The sequence below is a fragment of the Maylandia zebra genome, linkage group LG23 (genome assembly GCF_041146795.1).
Source record: "Maylandia zebra isolate NMK-2024a linkage group LG23, Mzebra_GT3a, whole genome shotgun sequence".
Classification (NCBI taxonomy): Eukaryota; Metazoa; Chordata; class Actinopteri; order Cichliformes; family Cichlidae; genus Maylandia; species Maylandia zebra.
This window is the reverse complement of record NC_135188.1, coordinates 47266336-47277074: the sequence shown is the minus strand read 5'-3', so window position 1 is coordinate 47277074 and position 10739 is coordinate 47266336. Positions and strand designations below refer to the sequence as shown.

Sequence of the window (10739 nt, the reverse complement as noted above, 5' to 3'; positions counted from 1 at the left end):
CCAAGAAATTATTATTATCTTTTTTTTTTTAAGAATGCTGCTACTGCTCGCTTGTTGGCCATCATTAGTGATGGGATTTCCGGCTCTTTTTAGAGATCCGGCTCTTTCGGTTTGGCTCACTAAAAAGAGCCGGCTCTTTCGGCTCCGAACCAGCTCTTCAGGTTGTTTTGTTGCTTTAATTTATTATTAACAATAATACAAAATTATGCACAAAAGGAATTACTAACGTAAAAAAAAGTGGTTTTATTTATATATGTTTATATATAAATATATGCGGTGGCCCCTAGAGACAAAACACGTACAAACTCCAAAACACATTTCTAGCATGAACTGAACTTCCAAAACAGAGCTACTAGATCACTTAAATTACACACTTGAAAGCATGAAAGCATATGTGTATTGCTTGTGTATTTATACACAGGCACTCATATATATTAAAATAATTTAAAAACAATGTTCATTTACCTGTTACTACCACACACCAAATCCGGTCGTTGGTACTTGCTGGCTTGTGTAGCCAGTAGGTAACAAAAGCTCAACACTGCACCTAGCATCCTAGAGCACTTGTGTTGTGTTTTGTACGTGTTTTGATTTTTTATGTGCTTCGGAGTTTGTACGTGCTTCAGAGTTCGTACGTGATTTGTCTCTAGGGGCCACCGTAAATATACTTTTATTTATTCACTCCACACAAAATGTAATAAATAAATCATATAATACAAAAATCAACTATTCACATTTCAACTTTTAACTATTTAAATTTTCAGCTTTTTCCTTTTACAAATTTAAAGTGAAACAACACAAAACACTGCAAACCACAACACAATTAAATATAAATTAAAATATGAAAACAAAAAGGTTCAAGGTTCTTTATTATTTGTCACATGCATAGTTATACAAGTATAACACACAGTGAAATGTAACCTGACACGCTCCTCGACAAGAAGATGCACATTCCTCATCATATGGACCTGCATGAATAAACTTTCTGAATCCTTTATCATCCTCTATCATCTGCAACTGAAAATAGTTGTGGATGATTACTATACCTTTCTAATGTGACGTCGTTGTCCCTGGCTCTCTCTCTCCCTCTGGCTCTGTTCCTGTGCTGAGTGTAACTACCGCCCCTTCCCCCTCTTCCTAGCGTAAAGCACACCGCTCGCCTGCGGAGTGAAGCGGGAAAAAAGTGTGAGAGAGAGGTTGAGAGAAAGGAAAAAAAACAAACAAACAAACAAAAAAAAAAAAAAAAAAAACATGTGCCGGCTCGCGTCGTTCACGTCAAAGAGTCGGCTCTAAGAGCCATTTCGTTCGCGAACGACCCATCACTAGTTATCATTTTTGCGCTCAAAGTGCTTAGCCCGAGTACTCACAACTGCTGTGAACTTCTCAAAGATTTCTGTGCTGCGTTCAATGAGCACATTTTGAGAAGCCACGAGCCGTCCAATCATTTCAATCACAGCGAGCAGCCTTGTGGGGTTTTGAACAGCCGTTTACACTTTTTAAATCTTTTAAAAGCCAGAGCCAAGCCAGCTCTGAGCAGCAAGAACCCTGTTATCATGGCTCCGAAAAGGTAGATGTGTTCAATGTCCTCGTTCAACAGTCCCGCCTGGCACATGACCCTCCAATTCCTCCACCTGTCCATAGTGTATCCGGCATGGAACGTCCCTCCTGGACACTCGGGCTCTTCAGAGCCTAGGCTTCTTGTTTAGAAGAGGTTGTCAATTGCATGGGTGTATTGGTTTTGTTTTTGCTCACAGGCTTTTGAGCGTTTTCCTTATAAAACGCAGTTTTTACTGTTTCTTCCTGCAGTAAATATGAACAACGACAGTATTCAGGAAGGAAACCAAACATTGCAGATATTTTATCATAACTCTGGTTTTACGTGGCCGATCAACACGATTTAAAAACTGGTATAAAGTCCACACTTTTTCCATCAATTGTTCCGTCTGTCCTGCTCACATCTCCAATGGTTGTACACATTGTCATTAACGTGGCTTCACTCCACATCAGCCGCTTTGCTAAAACACCGGTGTCGGCACATAAGGACGCTGTCATAGCCTGTCAGCGACGTTGATTAGCTGCGTATATACGAATGTGAATCGCATCATTGGCTGGACTATGGGATAAGGTGGCATCGTTCTAATCTCATACGGGAGCAGCAAGTCACTTACTGACTCACACTGCAAAACAGTTGTTAAAGTTTTAATTTTAATTCAGGTTCGATTTTTTTTGTGCGCAGAGACGTGCCAGCAGTGCGCAATTGCGCAGCTTAGAGGGAACATTGACTGCACAACTATTCCCCCCATGTCTCCATGTCAGTGTCTCATGCTTCTGTTTTATTTTAATCATCCCTCATCTAGTGTTCAGTGTGTCTAGTTTTGCCTTCTTGTCCCAGCTGGGTTTCCCCTACCGTTATCCTTTGTATATTAACCTGTTAAGCCCCCAAGTGTTTACTGAGCATTCTGCTCTAAAATGACATGCCCAAAATGTATTTCTCTACTTACAAAACTTACAAACTGTAAAGTAAGCCTTTAAGTGCTTCTGTCTGTCACTAGCAAAGTTGACCCCGACAGTAAAGCTAGTTACCAGTTATGAGCCAGACACAGAATCCGACGTATTAGCCAGATGTCTTGGTTCTGATGCAGGTGACAGTCTTACTGCTCTGTCCTCTGTTGGCCAAATTGAAATTTTGACATTTGACGACTTCCTGTGGTCACCTACTGCACATTCTGATGCAATTGGTAGTCTTGATGTTGTGTCCTCTGCTGACCATTTTGACACTCATGAGCATCCACCTTCTAGCGATGATTTTGATGCAGCTGTTGATGTATTAGATAACACGAATGAAAGTGACACTGTGCAGATTGGCGGTAGCTGTGGTGATGGTAGCGGTGGGGTTAGGAGTAGGGACATGCCTCATTTTAATTCCAGAGAACTGCGTCAGCGTCTTGATTTTAAAGAGATCGGTCTAGATAATCTGCAACAGGTTCCCGGCAGGGTGCGAGAGAGTTTAGCTAATTTAATTGACCAAGCCCTAGAAGATGCCCCATCAGGGAGCATGTTGAATGTTGTGTTACGAGGACCATCCCTAACCAGTGATGTGCAGTGTGTGTTACAATCAGATGATGATTATAATACAGATTTATTCCTTGAGGAAATCATGCAAGTGCTTCAAAGTAATGACGAGTCTATATCATCAGAAACTTGAATTTATCGCCACAGTTGCTCATAACAGGAGCGGCGGGGTTCGTTTGAGATTAGGGCTTGGCTACAGGAGGTGGTAAGTGACTCATGTTGTAACTGACGTCAGACGCCGGAGATTTTGGCGGAAAATTAAAGCGAATGGTAGTTTAGAATTGAACAAAGTTTCTTTAAGCTTCAGTATTACCAAATATACTAATTGATTGTCATATAACTAACAACATCTGTCCTATCATCTCTAACACCCTGGAGGACAACGGGGAGAGTTTAGAATTCTATTTATGCAACAACTATGATAATGCATAAATTAAATGTAATCTTAATTGGAAATTGTGCATATTGATATTGGCTGCAGCTTTAATCTTCTCTGCTTAACTTCTATATGCAAGATACATTTAAAAGATAAAGTGACTAGTTACTTCTTTATATTTGCATCTTTATGTAAAGTAATAAATGTTGAGGAGACCTTTAAGTATAATGTGTTCACCTATGGAAGTGTAAAAATGACTATACAAAAAATGATATGAGTCTTTGTGGCTTTCTGTGCTCAAAGCTTTATAATAGTATATTTACTTTTAAACATGAGTTATTATAGTTAGAATTTTCAGTTCATGTTTCACATGCATTATTTGTCTTTATGATTTTAATTGTAATTTAAAATGTGAAAATTTTAGCTGTCCTCCATTCTCCCTGAGGAGTCGAGTTACGGTGACTTTGTATCTTCTACAAGAGACGCACAAGAGCAAGTTAAAAAAAACTGTAGAGGAAAATATGGCAAAGTCCCAAGACTTACAAAAGGAAGCCTATGCCAGACGAGTCCAGAAGAAATACAGAAACCTAGCTGCGGGAAGTTTGTTTTTTTTTTGTTGATGAGTGAGTATAGGGGTGGGATTTAATAAGTTTTCTTCGTCCCACTCCTTTTTCAGGCAAGTTTTGTTTTTTGTTTTGTGTATTTTATGTTCAATATAGGTATTTGTTGTGCCTGAAAATGAATAAATAAATGAATGAATGAATGAATGAATGAATGAACGAACCTTGTGTACAGCGTTGGAGATGAAGTTCTTCTCCTGAACATGAGGAAACGTGGAAGGAAGGGAGGAAGGTTTGATCCAGATTTTTCAGGACCCTACACCATTCAAGACATCGCTGGCAAATGTGTGAGATTAAAAAACACGGAAGGAGCAACTTTAAAAAATCACTACAGCATTGACCATATCAAGCCGTACAGAAGAAGCCACCATGTAAATGTCAGTGACAATGAAAAATACCCAACTCACAGTCAGACAGTGAACAGCAACACAGACCTGAAGATGCCCCCCTGCCATCCTACTGCTAACCCTCAGTGCCAGCAAAGTCCAGAGGATACCAGACCCTCTATTATTCATTATGCACCCAAAACGGCTGACAAAAGTTGTTTCTCCCACAAGGAGTTTAATTCTGTTCCTGGACCGGAAACGCGTGAACAAGAACTTCCCTCCCAGACACGAAGCTCAGAAAATGAAGGTGGCATAGTGAACAACTCTTTTTGGCCCGTTGGTCATTTGTTGCCAGTTTGGCGTTGCAACATGATTGATCATTGCATGACTTTGTTTGCATTTTGCAGTCTTCAACTCATATTGGATGTAAAGAAACATGCAACATGCACTGAGCTTGTGGAAGTCTGGAAATGGATCTGCCTGTCAGTAATTTTCTCTTTTGCCCACCCGCTGTACCTTTCCTATTTCTCTGCGTGAAAATGCATGTTTATTGTGTTGACTTTTTTCCATTTGTGGCCCGTTGGCCTTTACCCGGCTTTTCCACTAAAAATCTCATGCATGCCTGAGCTAACTTATCATATTTTTCTTTTAGTAAAGAGGCTATGGCGTGCAAAGGATACTGGGCGCTTGGAGTCAGTTGTTGGACCATACAAGTTATTTGATTCCTCTTTACGAACACTGCAGGGGTCACGGTGGCTTTCTGATGAGGTAAGAGAACTTATCATTATTGATTCTGATTTTGAAGTGCTGCTCCTTCTGAAGCATCTGAAGCACCATTAATAGTTTAAAATGTGCAGGTAGGTGTGTGTGTGTGTGGGGGGGTTATATAGCAAAACTCTGATAAAGTTTCACCCACTCACTTCAATAGGAACGATTGTTATCAACAACAACACAGATGTTGTGACATCTGTGACATCATAATACCCAGTTTATGCAGAAAGAACCTTTATCAGAAATTATATTCCTTTCCAAGTTTTTGTGTACAGCACTCAAGCAGTTACTTCAGAATTTGTTGCTGCTGGTTTATAAACTCTGACTTTTCAAAACAGGTCATTGATGCATACCTGCACCGTGTCATTGAGAGACGAAAGGTAAGTAAGAAATGTCCTTTGCCCACTTATATTGAAATACAAAAAATAAATAAATAAAAATGTATTTACTGTTCTGTAACATTTTTGTATACTTCTACAGAATGCTGTACACCTGCTCTGTTCAGTAGTTGCAAGCTCGTTGTTTTCTGGGCAGTTCAGATGCCTCACCAAGATAAGTTGAAAGTTAAGAAGTGGTCCAAAAAGTTGACTCATTTCTATTTCTGAGGACAGAGTTCAGTTCCTTTAAACAACACTATATTTGAAAACACCCTGAGATGCATGGTACCCAAGTAAATCGAAATTACTCTGCACTTCCAATCCCACAGATGAAGTTCCCAGTTGAAGACATGTGGTTGTGCCCTGTGAACTTTGGTACGCACTGGATTCTTGTGGTATGTGTTCATATAGTTATTAATTTGCGTAATTTGTTGTGAAGCAGTTTCTTGCTCAGTGTTATTCTTAAATAGGTTTTCAGTGGCAAAAACTATAGTGATTTTTAATTTATTAACTTTTTCCTTTAGATTGTCAACATTTCTGCACAGAAAATACTGCTCATAGACCCCATGGGGAATGAAGGTGTTTATGACAGGAAAATTCTGCGCAACTGGAGGTATGCATGATACTGAGGTATTATTCTTAGATAAAACATTTCTTGTTTCATTACAAACATTTTTGTTCAACTAGGAATTTTCTGAGGATGAGAGGGCATGAAGACACCATGGAGTGGCAGTTACAGACTATGCAACACAACAACCAACAGGATTCCAGCAGTTGCGGAGTTTTGCTGTTAAAGGTAACCCTTATTCAAATGATTCCATTTATTGTTAGCTACAATTAGGACTTTATATTACAATAATGAGAAATCTCAGTTTGCAGAACACTACCTTGCTTTTGGAGAGAGGTCAGTGAAGTATTAACCACTACAGAAGCAGTTGTGCTGGAGCGAATGCAGATAGCTTGCACCCTACTTGAACATCGAGGTAAGTCCAGTAAAGTCCTTATCACGTTAGAGTGTGTACTTCCATTTTAAATAGTGCTTTTTAAACAGCATAGTACAAATAGTGCTTTTCAAACACTTTCAAATAAGTCTAATTAAAAAAAAAATTCAGGGGACTAATTTGCCATGAAGTATTTGTGGAACAAATTTACTACTATTTTTTAATTAATCAATAAATAATGTTTGAGTAAAACCTAACCATGAATGTGTTTCAGGGAACGCTGAGGATTACTGCATTGTTTGCTCTATGTTAGATGCTGACGCTGACCGCAGCATGATTGAAATGGTAAAACAAAACCAAACAAAAGAAACACGTAAGTCTTAGTATCATTACTTGCTAATCATGTTTAAAATGTTGACTAATAGTATTCACCAAACATATGAGCTATTTATTTTTCCTTTCCAGGTGCAGTGTGAATCTTGCCAAAGATGGGCACATTTTGCATGTGCAAAATATAAAGAGCAACCAAGAACATAAATGCAAAAATATGTAAGGAAAACACATAACAACTTCTAATAAAAACAGCTGTCTTTTCCCCTCTATGTCTCTTTGCATTCTTTGTCAACATTAGATGATTGTGTGCTGGAGGCACGTTTTAATAGTGTGATTTGGCCATCTGAACGTCCTACCCATACGACGGAGCCATTAACTACGTAAGGTAGCATATTCTGATAAGGTAGCACGGATTGATAGACAAGACCATAAATTTACGCTACGGTAGGACGTTTTGTCAGAACAGTGGATACAATCTCACTGCACCTAGCCGAATCCTTCATTGCCCTGACGAATTCTGTGGTGTATCTTCATTTACTTTAACAGATTTTACATAGTAAATAAAGTTTTGTTTTTCTGAATGTTCTTTTTTCTTTTAAAAAAATAAATAAATAAAAATTAGATATAGATCCCTCTCGATCTCTCTCTCTCTCTCTATACACACACAGATATTAATGTAGAACAATTATGTGTATATGTTAGTTTATAAGACCTATATTATATATAATTCAGAGGAAAGGGGATGTGTTGATATGTAGGTGTTCATGTAATGATAAGGTTTACCAGCAGGGGGGCGCTGTATTTAAGAAAGCTCATGAATGCCTCCAGGGGAGCACATAAAAGACTGGTCTGTGGTGTGAGAGGATGAATGGTGTTAATAAAATGTTTGGGGCAGTAGCTCGCAAGGCATAAGTGGATGCCGTGTTATTTTTAACAAGCGCTACGAAGACAACACATGACCCTCCTCTCCAAGGACAGAAAATGCAGAGAAGACTCACCACTCAGCAGGCCTTGGAAATGATCCTGAGTGAAGTCAACCCTTGTGACTCGGATGGAGAAGACCTAGAATTGAGCTGTCTGATCAGTCTTCAGGTTAGGAAATAATATGAAATGAAACCTATTTCATTTCAAACAAGTGAAAAATACTAAAAGAAAAGCAGAGCAGAGTGACAGAAATATCTACTCTACCTTTTTTTTATAGTTTCCACTTTTTGTGTGTGCTGGGTTAGGTGTTAAGGTTACTAGCTAACCCCATTTCATTTCAAACAAGTAAGTGGATATAGTAAGTAAGATATTTCAGACATTATTCCGATACAGAGGAGGAGATACTGGAATTATAATTAGTTTCTATGCATGCATTTGTGATTTCGTTTGACCTTCCCACTGCTCACAATTTGAATTTGTTCACACTGCAGATGAGGAGACTGCTTCTCAACCTAAAAAGAGAGCTTGTTTGGTGACTGAGACAGCGAAAGATGGCACAGTGTGGCGTGAAGAACAGGTGGGGACCTGTCTCCCTTTCACCCCAATAGAAGCGTACTCTGCAGATGGAGAGCCAACGGGTAAGGCCAAGAAAAGTATCTCGAGTCGCCTTCAGAGCTTCCTGTGTTTCATCACTCTTGACATGCTTCATAGCATTCAAGAATAGACTATTCAACATGCACAGCAAACGGAGCATGTTCATTGGTTCATGGACCTCCCTGAACTAATGGCATTTATTGCAATTGTCATCTTGCGGGCGGTTACTAGGGTTCCATCACTACGTGACTGCTGGTCAGCAAACCTGGGAAACCCACAGATCATTGGAACTATGCCGCAAAACCACTTCCAAGACATCATGCGACACCTACGCTTTTGATGACAGGTCCACCTGCGGTGATTGAGCAAAGACTGATAAGTTCGCTGCAATTTCCAGTGTGTGGGGATCATTTGTCACCAACTGCATCACGTGCTACAACCCTGGTCTACATATTCAATTCAATTTTATTTATATAGCGCCAAATCACAACAAAGGTCGCCTCAAGGCGCTTCATACATACAGAGAAAAACCCACCAATCATATGACCCCCTATGAGCAAGCACTTTGGCGACAGTGGGAAGGAAAAACTCCCTTTTAACAGGAAGAAACCTCCGGCAGAACCAGGCTCAGGGAGGGGCGGCCATCTGCTGCGACCGGTTGGGGTGAGAGAAGGAAGACAGGATAAAAGACATGCTGTGGAAGAGAGACTGAGGTTAATAACAGATATGATTCAATGCAGAGAGGTCTATTAATACATAGTGAGTGAGATCATATCACTTTGATGGGAAAAGCTGTTCATCAACAGACTCTGTGCTGTTTCCTGCAGTATATTGCAAGTAAACCTGACAAGATTGGGATTTAGTTTTGGGTGGCTTGTGACCTAAAATCCAAGTACATTTGCAATGTCCTCCCATATCTTGGCAAGGACCCCAATCGTCCCAGTGGGGAGAGACTGTCTGAAAATGTAGTGATGAGGCTGATTGATCCTAGACAAGGGCAGAAATGTTACCACGGACAATTTCTTCACATCGCTTTCACTTGCGCAAAAACGGCTTTGACGGAAAACCACCATCCTCGGCACAGTCAACAAGATTCGCTGGGAAATTCCTCAATCCGCTGGACACACAGATCGCAATGAATTCACCACTCAGGTATGTTGCAGGTCTTTTGTGGTTCTCCTCCTTGAACCGCTACCTTATCGTGGTGGAGGGGTTTGTGTGTCCCAGGGATCCCAGGGGCTATGTTGTCTGGGGGCTTTTGTCCCCTGGTAGGGTCTCCCATTGCAAATTGGTCCTGGGTGAGGGACCAGACAAAGAGCAATTCAGAAGACCCTTATGAAAAGAACATCGAGGGAACAGTTTACCCTGTCCGGGATAGGGTTACCGGGGCCCCGCCCTGGAGCCAGGCCCGGGGAGGGTGCCCGAGGGCGAGCGTCTGGTGGCCGGACCTTAGTCCATGGGGCCCGGCCGGGCACAGCCCGAAGAGGAGACATGGGCCCATCCTCCCGCAGGCCCACCACCCGCAGGAGGCACCATAGGGGTCGGGTGCATTGTGTGCCGGGTGGCAGCCAGGAGCGGAAGCCCTGGCGGACTGACCCCCGGCTGCCAAGACTGGCAATAGGGACATGGAATGTCACCTCTCTGATGGGGAAGGAGCCTGACTTGGTGCGTAAGGTTGAGAGGTACCGGCTAGATATAGTCAGGATCACCTCTACGCATGGCTTGGGCTCTGGAACCAGTCTCCTGGAGAGGGGCTGGACTCTGTCTCAGTCTGGAGTTGCCCCTGGTGAGAGGCGGTGGGCTTGGGTGGGTATTCTAATATCCCCTTGGCTTGCTGCCGGTACGTTGGGGTTTGTTCCCTGCAACTTACGGTCGGGGAACAGGTCCTGACTGTCATCTGCGCTTATGCGCCGAGTGGCAGTTCGGAATACCCAGCCTTCTTAGAGTCCCTTGGGGGGGGGGGGGGGGTGCTGGAAGGTGCTCCACCTGGAGACTCTGCTGTCCTGCTGGGAGACTTCAATGCTCACGTGGGTAACGACAGCGAGACCTGGAGGGGCGTGATTGGGAGGAACGGCCTCGCTGATCTGAACCCGAGCGGTGCTTTGTTATTGGACTTCTGTGCTAATCACAGTTTGGCCATAACGAACACCCTGTTCGAGCATAAGAGTGTCCATAAGTGCACGTGACACCAGGACGCTCTAGGCCGTAGGTCGATGATCGATTTTGTAATCGTATCACCAGACCTGCGACCATATGTTCTGGACACTCTGGTAAAGAGAGGGGCTGAGCTGTCAACTAATCCCCACCTGGTGGTGAGTTGGGTCAGGTGGCGGGGGAGGACGCTGGACAGACCTGGTGCACCTAAACGCATAGTGAGGGTGTGCTGGGAACGTCTAGCAGAGGCC

The 10739-nt window shown here is 42.1% G+C and overlaps 2 long non-coding RNA genes across 2 annotated transcripts; both read left to right on the top strand.

The window, feature by feature from the left end:
* Positions 1–4100: 4100 nt before the first annotated feature.
* Positions 4101–5754, top strand: LOC143415026 (uncharacterized). The gene is made up of 3 exons (XR_013095632.1): positions 4101–5162; positions 5504–5545; positions 5646–5754. It is a non-coding gene; the product is annotated as an uncharacterized LOC143415026 (long non-coding RNA).
* A 487-nt stretch (positions 5755–6241) lies between these two features.
* Positions 6242–7110, top strand: LOC143414920 (uncharacterized). Its single transcript, XR_013095525.1, has 4 exons — positions 6242–6338; positions 6415–6525; positions 6758–6856; positions 6949–7110. It is a non-coding gene; the product is annotated as an uncharacterized LOC143414920 (long non-coding RNA).
* Positions 7111–10739: the final 3629 nt, after the last annotated feature.